This window comes from Plecotus auritus (genome assembly GCF_963455305.1).
Source record: "Plecotus auritus genome assembly, chromosome: 4".
In the NCBI taxonomy this organism is placed as follows: Eukaryota; Metazoa; Chordata; class Mammalia; order Chiroptera; family Vespertilionidae; genus Plecotus; species Plecotus auritus.
The window spans coordinates 37,858,118-37,872,145 of record NC_137775.1 but is presented as its reverse complement, the minus strand read 5'-3'; the positions used below and the strand labels follow the sequence as shown (position 1 = coordinate 37,872,145).

The 14,028-nt window shown below is 44.5% G+C and overlaps 1 protein-coding gene across 8 annotated transcripts in view; it reads right to left on the bottom strand.

The window, feature by feature from the left end:
- FYN (FYN proto-oncogene, Src family tyrosine kinase) overlaps window positions 1–13,826 on the bottom strand; it is a 210,837-nt gene extending 197,011 nt beyond the window's left edge. For 4 of the 8 annotated variants that reach the window (XM_080665745.1, XM_080665742.1, XM_080665746.1 and 1 more), the window contains exon 1: window positions 13,313–13,824. The gene's annotated coding sequence lies outside the window, so the exon portion shown is untranslated. Of the gene's footprint in view, window positions 1–13,312 lie in introns of all 8 variants that reach the window. The other 4 variants (XM_080665740.1, XM_080665748.1, XM_080665743.1 and 1 more) reach the window with 2 other exon arrangements.
- Window positions 13,827–14,028: the final 202 nt, after the last annotated feature.

Below are 14,028 nucleotides of genomic sequence, written 5' to 3'. Positions count from 1 at the left end.
AATGCCATATGAAGATGGAGGCAGAAATTGTTGGTCTACAAGCCAAGGAAAGCCCAGGTTTGCCAGTAGCCACCAGAAGCTAGGGAAGAGGCATGGAACAGTCTCCCTCAGAGCCTCTGGAAGGAACAAACCCTGCTTGCATCTTAATTTCAAGACTTCTGGCTTCGATGTGAGAGTTTTTGTTGTTGTTTTAAGCTACCCAGTTGGGGAAAATTTGTTTTGGCAGCCACAGAAAACTAATGCAAAGACTCCTTCTATACTCACCATCATCTTGCCCATAACAACTCTTCGTTGATTCCTTTCCATCCATTATCCCCTCTATTTCCAGCCTTACCAACATCACTCTCTTTAGGGAATAATTTCCATATGTTCTAGCCCATTCAGGAGACACTGAGAGTGCAGTTAGGTGTTCTGCTGGGAGTTCCGGAGCAGGCCTCTTGCCACAGCAGCAGTTCTGGATCTCAAGTGCACAGGAGTGCTACTTACTGTGGGGATAGAGGCCCGGAAGCCTCATCCCTGGAAACAGACTCTGTCACATCTGGGGAGGTGAGATCAGGGAAGGCAGTGGGGCTTGCCTTGGGCCTCCCATACTGGACTCTCCCCATGTGGCCAAGGTACAATCAGAGAATGTTTGGGGCTGCAGTTTTCTAAGTGCCAATCCTCCTGGTATCACACCCAGCTATAAACTAACCAGAACTTCCCAGGAATTACTGGCACCCACAGAGGCATCTGGGTTTGCTGCTTATACCACAGTCCTTATAGGTTCTTCCCAGCCACGCCTCACTGGCTTTCATTCACAATTCTTGACCTCTTAGCATTCTGAAATCAAGAATCAGTTGAATAATGACTATAAGACAGTGAGAATTGTATGGTTAACCTCACTAGTATTAAAAGGGTGTGGTATGGCACATCATCTATGCTTTGAACCCAACTTAAAGATAGGACTAGGATTTGAGATCACTGCATTTCAACCTAAGGACGTGTAATATAAGGTAGAACTTAAAACATTATGCACAACCAAAATATGGATTCTAAACATGACTCTGAGGATCTATCAGTGTAGAGGACCCAATGTATTATCTACAAGAAGAAAATTTATTCAAGATGCATCTCATTCTACAAGTACTGAAAACACTTAGAAAACCTCCCAGTTTGCACAGTTCAGTATTACACTGAGCACAAAGCAAATTAAGTGAGGTGAGCTTCTAGCCTTCCAGTAGCTTGCTACTGAAAATGGACAATTTTGATGCTGACACGTATGAAAGTGAGTGAATGTGAACAAACTGGAAAAAGTGGTGACATTATATGCCAGCCAAGGGCAAAGAGCATTTTGTCAGTAGCACATGATCTCCCACACTTAAGGCAGTGGTTGCGGCAATGGGCAGAAAGGTGGGAAAAGCACTGAAATCACAGATAGTGAATGGTTGAGGAAGAAAAAACAGTTCACCACTCCTTCCCAAAGACCATAATGGTACCCCTTGCCCATCTGGGCTGCAGTAATTGGTCTACACCCACAGAAAGTGTTCTTCTTGGTCTCCACCCTTCAGATACATTAAATCTGACATCTAGGTGAGGGTTGGGCAAGGGAAGCCATTAATGAGGAACCACAGAGGGCTATTACCAGGTAGGTAAGAAGACCCTTAATGACAGGTAGGTAAGAAGACCCTTAATGAGTGGCTGACAAACACTGCATATTGTGCTGCTGTGTCTTTTGTTACACATATTACTTGAGTAGTGCCTCCCCTCAACCATGGAAAACATTTTATAAGGCTTATTTTCAATCATTCTTTTGAAGGATATATAAACAGAGACTGTGATATTTTGGGAGATATAGTGTGAAATAATTACTTTGTAGGACTTTAAGTATATGATGGAACCCTCCCCTCCCCTGCTAAGGAGATTCTTCAAATGGTACTACTATCAAGTGAAATAACGCATGGAAAGAAAGACACTCCCCACAGCCAAAGCTGGGGTTCATATGGCTGAGGAATGCAGTTAAACGCTACTTTGAGAGGTCCAAAAATGGGCAGGTACAAAATAGGTGACTACCTGCCTTCTCTCATACCTCCAGGATACACTGGTGGACCCTTTCCCATCATTCATTACTATATTCTTCCAGTTTCCTCCAGATTTTGAAATATTCTGCATTTACCCTGGTCTTAGATGTTCTTGTGCACTGGTGACTTCCTATTGTTTTTAGTGAAAATCTTAATGAAAGCCTGACAGCACAGGGTAAAGAAGTAACTATTTCCTTGACCACCTTAAATTTTTAACAAAAAGCTCAATATTCTGAACAAAAAAAAAATCTTTAAACATATATTATTCTGAAATACAATGATGGGTCCTAAAACAGTCTAGGACAGTGGTCGGCAAACTCATTAGTCAACAGAGCCAAATATCAACAGTACAACGATTGAAATTTCTTTTGAGAGCCAACTTTTTTAAACTTAAACTTCTTCTAACGCCACTTCTTCAAAATAAGACTCGTCCAGGCCATGGTATTTTGTGGAAGAGCCACACTCAAGGGGCCAAAGAGCCGAATGTGGCTCGCGAGCCGCAGTTTGCCGACCATGGGTCTAGGACAATCACCAAACCTAAATCGTGTGGGTTGGAAACTACAGAAGCTCAATATCTAAGGAGATGCCAGCCTAGCCCCACAGATGGCCGGAAACCAGCTATACATTCCAGTATCCTGCCCCAGGGCCTGAGTAAACATCTGCTGACTGTCTACACTATGAAAGACATCCTGCTACATGCTATAGGGGAACAAAAAAAAAAAAAGGAAGCGGGAGCAGCAAACAATATTTTTGCATACATGAAGCCAATAGTCTCTTGAGAAAACAGGACCCATAAATATGTATTTCTAGGAAACCTAGATTCTAGTCTAAACTAAATTAATAACTGGATGTATAACCATGGGCAAGTCACAGAATTTCTTTACAGCTTGGATTCCTCACACCAGGAATTAACTAACAACATAAGGCATCACATATTAGGAGGTAACTGAGAGACACAAATGTTCAATGCAAGAGAATGAGAAGACTAGGAGAGTCTTCCCAGAGTTGGGCTTCCAACTGGACCTTGAAAAATGGATAGAATTCCGAGGGAAAGAAGGGTCAGGGAATTCCAAGAGGAAAAAACAACAACAACCGCACAAAGGCTGGAACACATAATTCATATTAATGTTACAGTAGATTGACATCTGGCTAATCAAGTATTAATGTCATGGTGAATGAGGTCAGCCAGGTATGACTAAGAATGTGGAGACAGTTGGAGGCATTGAATAATCAGTTAAGAAATTTGGTCTTTCTCTTATTCATTGGGTTGTTAATGAAGGAACAAGGCAAAAGAACCAATATCCAGTATCAGCCAGCACATCCATTTTCACATGGATCAAACCTCCTCACTCAATCTAGAAAATATAGGAGTAACACAACAGGAATTGTGTGTGTGTGTGTGTGTGTGTGTGCGCGCACACACACACACTTTTTTTTTTATTTTTAGCAACTGGAATTGTTATTTGCAAATCATGGGGGTGCCTAAAGGACATAACGAATCAAAAGAATATAGATCAGGCAAAGGTATATACAGAGGACAGCCACAGAATTGACATTTTCAAGGAGACAATAATAAAAGATACATAATGACAGAATGCTAGAGTTCATTGATACCTGAAAATAATGAGGTGCTTGCTCTGTTCTAGGAGGTTAGACAATAAACTAGACAACAAAAAAGTGAAACCCTCCAAACTCTGAGAGCAAACAAGAGAAAACATTATCAGAAATCAGCACTTTTCCAAATTATCCTGCGTGCATGTGCCTAGCTATGGGCAACATATCACACAATTTCTAAAATAAAATGAAAATCAAATTTTACAAGTGACAGTATTTAAAATTGTTATTGCTTTAAAATAGACACTACAATGTATGGGAATGAAGGAACTTGTTCATATTTATTTGCCTTTTCAGTAGAATTTAAATTGGGCAGGATTTCACAGAAATCCAGATTCAGTAACTTTTTCTAGGGATCAGAGAAGAAAGGATTGGGAAAAGTGCCCTGGGCTTTGTTGTGGGAAAGACGATCTGGATCATTTTTAATTTTCCACTAAAGCCCTGCTTTTCAGTATAAAGCAGATGGAATCCTTATACAACTCCATGAAAAGCCTACTATTTTTGGATATCTCAAAGATGGAAGCTCTGAAGAAAATAAGTGTTTAAATTCATCAGATAATATCCCATCAGCACATTCAAAAGGAGCAGGTACTAGAAATCTTAAAAATACAAGGGAAGAGGTCTTTCTGTGATGGATTTCTGATCCCCAGCCTCCTCTGGGTGCTGTTCCTTCCGGCTCCAGCTGATTGATGATTCTCTACCACTTCATGGCCTGCTCCCATCAGTGTGGCTGAGACTCACGACATTTGCTTCATTCCTCGTCTCTCAGAAGCTGCCTCCCAGCCATTCTCATATACAGACAAGATTTTGGGGTTCAATCCTGCCAGCCCCATACTTACTAAATGAGAACAGGGCCTGGGAACATGCATTCTGTAAGGTCCTCCGAGGATATTTATGCAACGATGGCTCTAAAGCTCTTTCTTTATTATGAGCTGGTTCAATAGATGATTAGTCGTTGTGCCAAGGCTGGGTTTACTGTGTGTGGACTATGAGGTACAGGGCGAGGTAGTTTATATTCTCATTTGAAAGACCAAACAAATTTAGTGTTAAAAGTACAGACTCTGGAGCCAGACTGATTGCCTGGGTTCAGATCCTAGCTCTGCTGCTTACTAGCTCTGTGACCCTGACTAAATCACTTAACCTCCATGCCTCAGTTTCCCCACCTGTTAAATGGGGATAATAATGGCAGTACCTCATCAAATAGTGCTGGGTCTGTGATGGGAAAATCAAACCATGAAAAAGATGCAATACCTGACTTACAAAGAGCCCACAAGTAATAATAATAATAATAATAATAATAATAATAATAATAATAATAATAAAAGACAAGTATCTGTCCACTCTCCCACCCAGCTGACTTCACTTTGTCAGACTGTGACAAGGGTGATAATGGGGCGGTAACCCAGTGCCATGGGAGCCCAAAGGGCGGACTTCCCGGAAGGAAAGTCTCGAATGGAGCCATCAGAAGGAATGGGGTTTCCACAGGCGGTGAAGGAACCTTTGTACACCAACACTGAACACAGAAGGAAGTGCAGAGCACAGGCAAGAAGGCTTGAAAATAGGCAGGAGTGAGAAACCACATCTTTGGAACAAAAGCAAGCATGAGTTTAGGAGCCAGACAGACCTGGCTTCTCTAGTAATTAGCTGTGTGACGATGGGCAAGTTACCTTTCTGAGCCTCAGTCTTCCCATCTGACCAATGGGGATAATAATACCTGCCTCACAGAGTTATGACTAAGTAAATTACTGTAAGTAAAGCACTTAATAAGGCCTCTGGGGTTCAATAAAAATGGTAGGCATTATTATTTTTATGGTGTACTTAGAGAGGCCTGAGCAGCTGTGGTATGCACAGACCAGAAATAAGTACCCTTCAGAAAAAGCCTTCTGAATTGAAATAACCAATGGGTTAAAATTTTCCCATACTGTATTTTTTTTCTCCCCAAAACTTACAGTTAATAGGCACTCAATACATGTTTGCCCAAACAAAGTGGGTGTTGCTTGGGGTCACAGGTCTATAAAGATGCTCTCGGCTTCCTGCGAATGCCCGGGAAAAGGACCCAAGTCTGTCTCACATCCAGAGTGAGGCAACGCAGGTCATTCTGGAAGCAGGCTCAGATGAATGGAAAAACGCTCTCACCCAAATACTACAACGCAGAGCCTTACAAACATTGTTAAAGTTTCATGAGTCAGTAAGCATTATCTTTTCTTCCCATGTTTTTATTGGGCCATAAATCCAGTTCAATTTATATCCTTCTAGGATTACTGTGTTCTAATCAAGTCCAGAGTGCCACTTATTCCTAAGTTATCTGTACTGCATGTCACCCAAGTCCATTTGGACAATACTGTTCAGGCTGCTCATGTGTTTTAGCAGCTAATAATTAGATTTGTTCAACTACATACATTAAAAAAAGATTATATTCCCCTAAATAACCCAAACCACCCCTGTTTTATAGGAACCAAGTACATGAAAATCATAATGTGTGTGTGCACATACACACACGTGTGGGTGGTGGTGGTGGTAGTTCCAACTTCATAGTTTATTCCACCTTTAAAAAATCCAACTCAAGTGATTTACACTGTAAATAGGTTAAAATTCTGATTATCTGACTAAAACAGAGAAACCGTTTTACAGGGCTAACTTCAAAGTGCTTTTGTTTTCTATTCTCAAGAATAAAAAGGCTCTGCATTTTTTAAGAACACTTGCTAAAAATGCTGTTTTCAAGCATACTATATAAATTAATTTCCTACCTTTTCCCAATAACTCTTGATCCAGAATTGGCAATCACCCATATCCCTTTCTAAAATATTCAAAATTTCCTTTTATGCACACAATACATTTTCATCCTCCCTTCCCTAAGGGGCCATATATGTTATATGTATGTATGTGTATATATGTAAATGTTGTGTGTATACACACACACTTTAACAACAGTAGCAAACACACAGCTTTTCCTGTGTGTGGGGTACTATGATCAGTGCTTTATATTTATTAACTCATTGAATCCTAACAGCAAATATTTGAGGTAGAAACCATTATCCCCATTTTAAAGGTGAAGGAAGGGAGGCAGAGAAATTAGGTAACTTGATCCAGCTCACAGAGCTGAGAGGGACTAAACCAGAACCATACCCCGGGTATGGCCCTGGGCTGAAAGGCTTGAAATCTGGCTCTCAGTGGTAACTCTGCCACCTTGGTTAAGTCACTTAGTTCTCTGAAGCTCACTTTCCCTCATAAGTAAAATGGACATGTCGGACTACATGATCTCTAAGCCCTTTAGGATTGTATGCTCTGCAGGTTTTGACATCTATTTCTACCTTGGTCTGGGGAGCAATAGAGTTGTAGACTTCCATCCCCTATTCCCCTGATGCTGCTCTGCCTGGATTCAGAGATCTTTGGTGCTAAATGCAAATGCAATTGTACTTGTCATTCTTAATCTTGCTTAATGTCTGGACATACCCTCCTCCCCCTGGGGATCAGGGACACCTCGCTCCCCAAGGGCCTGCCCAATCCTCTGGCTGTTCTTCTCCCACTCAGGGCCTGGGCTTCTCCTCCCCCTTCTCCTCTGTTCCCAGGCTCTCTCTCTGCCCTGTCTGCGCTATCTCTATGCTCTCTCTGAGTGATACCACCCACATCTAGGGCTTCAAGTATTTTGTAATTTGCTGCTAATAGATTTACATTTCAATCCTACTCCTCACTCCAGACCCATCTATTCAACTGCCAATGAAATACCTGGACCTGAAAGTGAGAGGTATTCATGACATAGTCATCACTTTACACACATCAGCTTTTCTTACTGAATTGATGGGTCTCAGTGTCTCTCTTCACCTAATTCCCAAGGACCCCTCTTCTGGCCCCTCCATATCTATCTCACTCTCTCTTATTCTGCCTCTTTTGCTCCATCCAGACCCTCATCTATTGCTCATCTGAGTTTCCATAATTACCTTTCCTCCATCTTGACCACCACAGGTCAATAGCCCACTGTGGCCAAAGGATCTTTATAAATTAAGATCAGATCAAGGCAGTTATCTTCACTCACAACTCTTAAATGGCATCCCTGACAAAATACAAGAACACTCTCAGTTTTTCCTCCAGCCCTATCTTCTCCCTCTGTCCATCTCCCGCCCACCTATCCTGAACTTCTTGAAGTTTCCCAGAAGGTCTATGCATTGGCCCTCTGGGCTGCTCCTTCTGGGGCAACAGCCATCACACAACACTCAACTAGGTGACTCCTACTCTTCAGACTGTCACTGTTCACCCCGAGGACCCCTCCTCCACCATTTCTTTGTGGAGGTCATGCTCCCTCCTGTATGTGCCCATGCTCCTACGAGAATCCCTAGAATCGCAGATTATCATAGTGGGCAGAGTTTTCCCCCTGCAGGTAAGTTCCTTGAGGCAGGATCGTACCCTTTTGTCCCTGAATCATCTAGCTCAATGCCTGGCAAGTGGTAGATGCAATAAATGAATGCTACTGACTGAGTAAATATGTAGGACAATCCACAGTCTCATAGAGACTTACTTATGTGTGGATCACTAGGAGAACCCAGCTTAAAATAATCACGCTGAGTAAAGGTATTTCCAGTATCAACATGCTGTGCTTTTTCATTTAAAGTTTTTATTTTATTTTCTATTTTCTAGGTGAACAACAGATGAGGGTCTAAATCAGTGGTTTCCAACCTTTTTTTGGCCATGCCCCACCTAAGCATCTCTAATATCCTGATTGCCCCCCCCCCTTATTCAAAAAGTGCGAAGGACTTGTATGCATACATATAAGCACAACCAATGGACACAAGACACTGGGGGGGTGGGATGAGGGCATGAGACAGGGGGTAGGGGAGGCTGGGGAAGGAGGTCAATGGGGAAAAAAAGGAGATATATGTACTACTATATGTAATACTTTAAACAATAAAATAAAATTTAAAATAAACAAAAAACAAAAAAACACAAAAAGTGAACTCCTATTCATGTGGAGGAAGCCTAAAAGGCCTTAACTTGGTCTAAACAAGCTTCCAAAGAACATGGCTTCCATGAAAGAGAAAAATAAAAGGACAAAAGGACAGTGGAAGTACTGAGGAAGAAATCACTAAGAAACTGTTAAAAAAATAATAATATAAATTGAGAGGAAAATTGGCAAATAAAGTTTCAAAACATGTAATAGAGAAATGAAATGCATAAATATGTCAAAACATATATTTATATGCTGTATATGTGCCCCTAGAACAGCCTTGGGCAAACTATGGCCCGCGGGCCGGATCCAGCTGTTCTATCCGGTTCTCTTGCTCTCCCCTCTGCTCCTTTACTTTGAATTTATATTAGTTCACACAAACACTCCATCCATGCTTTTGTTCCGGCCCTCCGGTCCAGTTTAAGAACCCATTGTGGCCCTCAAGTCAAAAAGTTTGCCCACCCCTGCCCTAGAACCATAAGAAATGCAAAAAATTCACTGTTAATAACTCATTCTCGAATTGCCCCCTTTAAAAATCAAATTGCCCCCCTATGGGGCATGTGTCCCACGGTGGGAACCACTGGTCTAAATGGAAGGAGTGGAGGTGGGAATGAACATTTTATTTTTTATTGAACTATAAAGTCCTATTTCCCAACCAGAGTATCAATTTCCAAAGCATTTACACCCCTCTCCACCCCTTATGGCATGTAACACATGTAATTAATATCATCATTACATCCATATATAGTATTTTGCATATTGCCGAGCAACTAAGAGCAAAGGCTTTGAAACCAAACTAATTAGGCCTGAATCCTGACTCTACCACTTACTGGCATATGATCTTGAGTACTTAACTTTCCTTGCTTCAATTTTCCATCTGTAAAATGGGGATTATATATGAAACTACTTCACATCATTATTGTTAGGACTAGAATTTAAACAGTGCTTGACAATAGCAAATGCTCAATAAAAGTTAGCTATTCTCAATCATTTTTATCTCCTCTAGTAGACTGTGAGCTCCTGAAGAGCAAGGACAGCAGATGTATTCATTTTTGAGGCCTTATCTCCCAGTGCCTTGCACACAATAACATCCTGGCCTAATGTTTGCTGAACAGGTGAATATAATGAACTGTTCATGGCCAAAGTATGTACATTATTAAGTATGATGACTGGTACAGACCAAATTGCTCCAATAATTTGAGGCCTGTGGAGAACAGGGACTATACTATGTAGAACGTTAGCAGTTCACCCTGCTCCTGGAGGTCTGGAAGCTCACTTAACCTCCTTGCAATACACAAGGCTCACAGTCACATGGTCAGAGTAGCTGTGTGACGTAAGGACTCAGGTGGGACTGAAGAGCTGGGCTGACTGAGGCTCCATTCCCATTAGCATGACCTAGGGCAAGAAGTTTCTCCTTTGGAGTCTGCTTAATTTCCTCTTCCAATGAACAGAAGGTAGGACTCTGATTTCTAAGCAATGCTCCCCGCCCCAGCCACTTGGGGAGTCTCTAAAATGAGCAGATGAAAAACTAGGCCAAGAAAGGTGCTACTGGAGTGAAAAATAAAAATGAAATATCAAAGGCAACACAGGAGCTGTCACATCACTGTATTACAAGGGGTTGCTGTGAGGGAACTGGCCACTTGAACTGACAAAAAGCAAAGTGTTTTGAAACATGTTCAAAATGAAATGATCTGAGCTTTTAAAACCAAAAGAACAAAAACAACGATGGGTATAGACTCCAGGTTTCCAATTAATTTGTCATCAGCCTACAAACTCCTTGAGGACCATGACTATGCCTTGTTGAGTGGCAGCATATGGCAAAGCTGCTGGCCAAAAATACATTTCTTCTTGATCTTTCATCTACTCACATGGCTACCTCTATTTCCCAGGCTCCCTTGCAGGTAAAAGTGGCCACAGAACTAGCCCTCATGTAAAGGATGTAAGTAGGAGTGATGGGTGTCATTTCCAGACCAAGGTAATTAAAAAGTGGGTGCACCCCCTCCACTCGGTTTTGTTTTCTGCCAGCTGAAAGCAGGTTACAATGGAACACTATGAGCCGGTAGAACATGGGTCCCAGGATCAACACCTGGAAGAAAGCCACCCACCAACCACAAACACCCATTTTGGACTATCACATGAAGAAAAATAAATATCTATTGCTTTTATAGATATTTTTATAGCCATTATATTTTTGCAGGTCTACTTGTTACAGCTACTAAAATTAGCCTAATTAATCCAGATGCCTAGCACATATCAAAGACCTAACTCACATTTGTTGAGAAAAGATAAGTAAGACCAGGTCCCTTCTCTCAACTAATGATGGAAACAGACACATGCCAAACACAATGTCTGCTACTGAAGTTTGGAAACAAAACTGGAAGCATGATGTGTTTTGGAGGAGAAAGGATGGAGAAAGCTTCACAGAGGAGATGACTTTTGAACTGGGCCCTAAAGGTTAAATGGTACCCAAGCAAATCAGATGGGGTTGGAGATTCCATACCCAGAACAAGGCAAAGAGTAAAGGCGCAGAAAGCTGAGGGTAGATTTGTTCACATTCAACCTTATCATTAAGAGTAACTTGGTCAGCAGAATGCACATTTCCTGTGCACTGACTTTCCTTCTTGGGTCTGGCATCAAACAAACAACTCTTTGTTTTTCTAGTACACTCATTAACCCTATTGCTTTTTTAAAAAAATATATAAAAAGTTCCACAGCGAATGTCCTTAGAAAATGCAGAAATAAATGTTTAATATTAATCTTAACCTTTTTCTAATAAAATTCTCGAAGAGCAAACTTGAGATAGTTCTATTACTTATAACAGTTTAAGAATCACTCTTGTAGGAATCATTGGTTTCAACCTACGTTTTGACGTTATCAATTAAGCATGTAATAGTTACTGGCTTACAAAATGTAACACTAAGCCCCCAGATTTACATTAACATTTCCTCTTTAATAAACATCACGCAGATGGTTCAAAGTTCAGTCAAAAGATTCTCTACATCCTTTGCTCATAGCTAAGTGCCTCAAAAACCTTGAGATAGTAACAAACCACTTCCTCCAAAAGTCTGGGAATCCCTTCCTCACAGTACCCATGGGGCGGAGATCAGGAGAAAGAGCGCAGAAGGGTGGGAAGTATTGCATTCACCTGGGTGGAGAGGAAGGATGTGGGCCTCTGACGGCTACCCTGAGATAAGAAAGAGACAGTGTCTAGTGGTCTTCTCAATACCAATTTAATGCTGTTATCAATGCCCCGAGAACTTGTTTTAATATAAGGGCAAAGGAAAAAACACTGGGAAGACAAGATTTCATTTCCAAAGACTTCAGTTTCAGCACTCTGTAGACTGGAGAAGAAGCAGCAAGTCAGGCTGCTCCCCTCGTATCAAACACCAATTTAATTCTCTGATTCAGAAACAAAATTTTCTGCCCCCACATTAATTTATCCCACTCCGGCTCTTAGCACCGAAAGAGAGGGGGTTAAAATGGGTAGGAAGGGCTACCTTGAAAGTAAAACAACTCTTAAGATGGCTGGAATCATTTCCCCCTTGAATCTAAGAAATAACTGCAGCTGCCAGTCAACACTGCCAGTCCAGGATTACAGCAAAATGCTAGCACCTGCTACCCTGCATCTGGAGCCATTTATTTATTTATTTATTTATTTTGGTAAATGTGGCAGGAAAGACTGCTTTATCTGAGAGAAAGGGAAGCCCCAAGCAAGAGAAAGAAGAAGCATTGCGCCCATCCTTGGGTACTTTGTGCGTCTCTTCTCTGCGCACTGAAAGAGCTCTTTGTGTCACACACACACACACACACACACACACACACACACACACACACACACACGGAGAGTCTGTGTGATTTATTGGGGGAGGAGGGACAAGAAGGGTGACTTTATTATCGCTCTTCTCACTGAGTCCCAGCAAATCTCCGCCTGGGCCCAAGCTCTGTGGCCTCTTTCTGGCCCAGTCCCCTCCGCCTGTGGCCGCAGAGATAAGAGAGGGGAGGTGACCAAATAAAAACAATCATCGACCTAGGGAAGTAGATAGGAAATCCAGCGACCAGGGAAGGGAGGAGGAAGGAGCTTGGGGGAGCAGGAGTGGGGAGCAGAGGAAGAGGAGCGAAGGCTCCAGCACTGGGGACAGGGAAACGATGGGTGGGTGGTGGCACAGGAAGAGTGAAAGGGAGGATGGGGGAAGTGCAAGGGAGGTGCCAGAAATAGGCAGGAGGATGCACTGGGGAAGGCGCCGGCCCTAGAAGGAGGAGGCCGAAAGGTGGAGGAATGGGGCAGGGGTGGGGTGGAGAGGGAAGCAGCACGGGGCATCAATTATTAAGTGATTACATCATCCCTGACATTAAAACAACACACAGCCCGGGTCCCCGCGGGGGGCCCCGAAAGGAGGGCGGGGGCGGAGTCTGGGCCAGCCTCGCCTCTAAGCCGATTCCTATTCTCACCCCGCTCCCGCTCGCGGACGGGAAAATGGGCCCCCATTCCTGCGCTACCTAGGCGCAGCACCCGCCTCGCGCTCGGCAGCGGGAAGACTGAGAGCGAGGCCAACTCCCCGAGCCCCGCAGGGCGCGCAGGACCCGGCAGCGGCCAGGAGACCTTAGCGCCGGGCCCCACCGCGGGGGCAGCCCTGCGCGGGGCGCCGGCGGCCGGGTCCCCGGAGCATCCCCACGGCCTCGCCGCGCATCCCCAGACGCTTACCTGTGCGGCACTCAGGCTCCGGAGCCCATTCACATGGTCCTCTCTCCGCCCTCCTCCCGTGCGGCCGAGGCGGCTCCTGAGGATCCAGTGGCTGCGCCGGGCTCGGGAGCCGGTGGGCCTGCCGAGGGCGCTGAGGGGGCGGCGCCGGGTATCCCCGGCCCGGAGGCCGGATCCTTTCCAGGCGCGGCCGGCGGCCGCCGGGTGGTGCGGTGCAGGCGGCGGCTTTGTGTGCGCCCGGGGAGCCCTCGGGGCGCGGGGTGAAGCGCCGCGCGCCCGGACGGCGAAGGACGCGCGGCTCCGAGGGCAGCTTCGCTTCCGTTCCCGCGGACGGGCGGCGGGCGGATCTCGACGATCTTCGGCTCCCGACGACCCCTCCTCCTCACCCGCGGCAGCCCCCTCCCCGCCGGCTCAGCTCTGACAGATGGCGCGACTGCAACGACGCGCCGCCGCTGCTGCGGCTGCTCCCAGCTACTCGCGCTGGATGCTCCTGCCCCTCCAGCCTCAGCCCTGTGAGAAGGGGGCGGGACACACCATAAGAGTGGCAGGCAGCGCTACCCTATCCACGGGCGCCTCGGGAGCTTCGCGCGGCGACCATTGGTGTTGGGGCGGGGGCGGTACTGAAGTGGGTGGGGCCACCGAGTGGGTTGAGCGTTACTGTGGCAGCCGGCATCCTGGCTTACTGAGTGTTTGAGAGACGCGAGGTTGGAGTTGTGAGT